The following is a 2,873-nucleotide window of genomic DNA, read 5'->3' as shown; positions in this document are numbered from 1 at the left end:
CGAGCTAGTACGAGAGCAGGAGCACTGTTCGACACGGAGGATGGCGCGTAGTTTCGCATGTTTGGCCATCTCCCGTGTTTCGCTGTGGTGTCGTTGCGCACGGAATGATAGCCAGCAGTCCGATTCACCGCCCCGCAAGAGCGCGACAAGCAAGTGGAGATGAGGGAAGGGAAACAGCAGCAGCAACAGCAGCAGCAGCAACAGCAGCAGCAGCAGCAGCAGCAGCAGCAGCAGAAGGGACTGCAGCAGGAGGGGCACGGACAGGAGGAGGAGGAGGAGGAGGAGGAGGAGGAGGAGGAGAACTTGAGGGTGGATGAGGAGAAGGAGAAGGTGATCACTCACCCTTCGGAGTTCGCGCTGGTGCGGTGGAGCATGACCTTCTACTGCTGCATCGCGCACCCAACAGTGATGATGCGGCGAGAGGCGCTGAAGAGACATGGAGGATACTCGACGTCGTCAGGCTGCAAGCACGTCGAGGACTATGAGCTGTGGTTGAGGATGTCGGGGCTGTTGCCTGCTGCTTCTACATTTCCGTCATCATCGTCATCATCAACACCACCAACATCATCGTCATCAACATCAACATCAACATCAACATCAACATCAACATCAACATCAACATCAACATCAACATCAACATCATTGTCATCTTCTTCTTCTGCCCTTTCTTGTGCATCTCCCTCGTCTTCATCTTCACCACCTTATCAACTCTGCAACCTCGGTGACGAACTTCTCTTGTTGAGGAAACACCCCAGGTGAACATCCTCGCTTTCCTCCTTGTCTTCTCCTCCTCCTTGTCTTCTCCTCCTCCTTGTCTTCTTCTACTCCTTGTCTTCTTCTCCTTCTTGTCTTCTCCTCCTTCTTGTCTTCTCCTCCTTCTTGTCTTCTCCTCCTTCTTGTCTTCTTCTCCTTCTTGTCTTCTTCTCCTTCTTGTCTTCTTCTCCTTCTTGTCTTCTTCTCCTTCTTGTCTTCTTCTACTCCTTGTCTTCTACTCCTCTCCGCTTCTCTCCTGCTCATTGTCACTTGTCCAGGAATGTCTCCACCCAGAGCTCGCAGCAGCAGAAGGAAAATTCTTCGAAGCTAATCCTCCGTGTCCTCTCCTCCCTCCTCCCTCCCCTTGCTCCCAACGTCAGCGAAGCTCTCAACCTCGATGCTGTGAGATCCTCTGCCTCTTTACAAGGCTCCTGCTCCTGCTCCTGCTCCTGCTCCTGCTCCTGCTCCTGCTCCTGCTCCTCCAACCCCCCCCCCCCTCCCCCCCCGCCCTCTCCCTCCCTCCCTCCCTCCCTCCCTCCCTCCCTCTCACATTCATGTCTTCTCAGGTCCGAGCCCTTCAACGGCCCGAGCACGCTTCCTCTAGCCAGGACCTCAGGAACGCTCTCCTCCTCCTCCAGCACCTCCTTCGCCACAAGAGCAAACCGCTCTTTCCCTCCCTAGAGGAGGAGCGGCAGCTCCATGGAGTCACTGCCATGGTAGAGGAGGAAGGGAACGCGCGCGTGAGCTGCTTGACGTCGATGGGGCTTTCGTTGTTCCCCGAGGAGGGGACAAGTATGGAGATGATGAGGATGATGCTGGCGGGGGGGGGAGGGAGCGAAGACAGGCTGCGGGGACTGTTCAGCCTGATGCGGAGATGAAAGTGAAGGGAGGAAAGCGTGTTAGTCGACGAAGAGAGAAGAGGATGGGAGGGATGAGGGGAAGGACAGGAGCAAGGCTGAGGAGGAGCTGGGAGAGGAGGAGTGGGGAGAGAAGGTGGAGGAGGTTCGGGGAGAGGAGGAGGACGCGGAGGAGGACGCGAAATTCAAGATTTTTCCTCCTCTACGACGTAAAGAATAGACGAGAGTGCGAAGAAAGCGAAGCGACTCTACACATGGGGAAGGAGCAAGGAAGACAGAGAGGAAAGAGACGATGAAACATAAAGGGAGAGGGAGGGGGGAGGGTTACAGAGATGGAGAAAGAGGGAGGGGAGGAGGACGAGGACGATGACGAGGAGGAGGAGGAGGAGGAGGGTAAGTAGAGGAGGGGACGGAGTGGAAGGATTAGACGATCATGCAAAGTCAGGCTGCCGCAGACTTGCTGTCCCCCGCATGCTCATCCTCCTAGGAACATCCGACGACGCTGAGCTCGACACGCGCGTCTCCTCCTCCAACTCCTCCCTGAGCCTCCCGTCCAGCAAGTCCAGATCCTGCTCCTGCGATGCTGGTCAGCGCCCAGCAGGGAGGGAGGAGAGAGGCAGCGGCGGCGGAGGAGGAAAGGGGAAGGTGGTGGAACGAGACGGCAGGGGAGGAGGAGGAGGAGGAGGAGGTGGTGGTGGTGGTGGTGGTCCAGCGTGGGGAGAGGAGGAGGAGGATGAGGAGGAGGGAGAGGAGGTATGGAGCGGGAGAGGAAGCTGGCAGGAGTCTTACCTGACGGGGGTGATCGGGTTGGTTGTGGGAGTTGGAGGGCATCTGACTTTGATTGATCTTAGCAAAGAGGATTCGAAGCACCCTTTCCTTGTCCTGCAAGGACCTGTAAGAACTCCTCCTCCTCCTCCTCCTCCTCCTCCTCCTCCTCCTCCTCCTCCTCCTCCTCCTCCTCCTCTCCCTCCTTCTCGTCCTCCTCTCTCCCTCCCTCAATGTCCTCGTCTTCGTCCTCGCCGTCCCCTCTCCTCTCCTCACCCGGATCTGAGACATGAGTTTCTCAACGAGATTTCCACGCTCTCTTCCTCTCCTCCTGCTCTCATTCAGCTTCTTCACCTTGCCCGGCACGTTTACCTGTCGCATCCTCCACCGGTCGCTCTGACGCCATCGCCTACAACAACAAGCTCTCAAACCCACGAGCCCCTCCTCTCTCCTTCTCCCTCCCTTCTCTGTCTTCCGCTCTGCTCTGCTCTTCTCGAC

This window comes from Guillardia theta (assembly GCF_000315625.1).
Source record: "Guillardia theta CCMP2712 unplaced genomic scaffold GUITHscaffold_34, whole genome shotgun sequence".
NCBI lineage: Eukaryota > Cryptophyceae > Pyrenomonadales > Geminigeraceae > Guillardia > Guillardia theta.
This window is presented reverse-complemented; position numbering follows the sequence as displayed.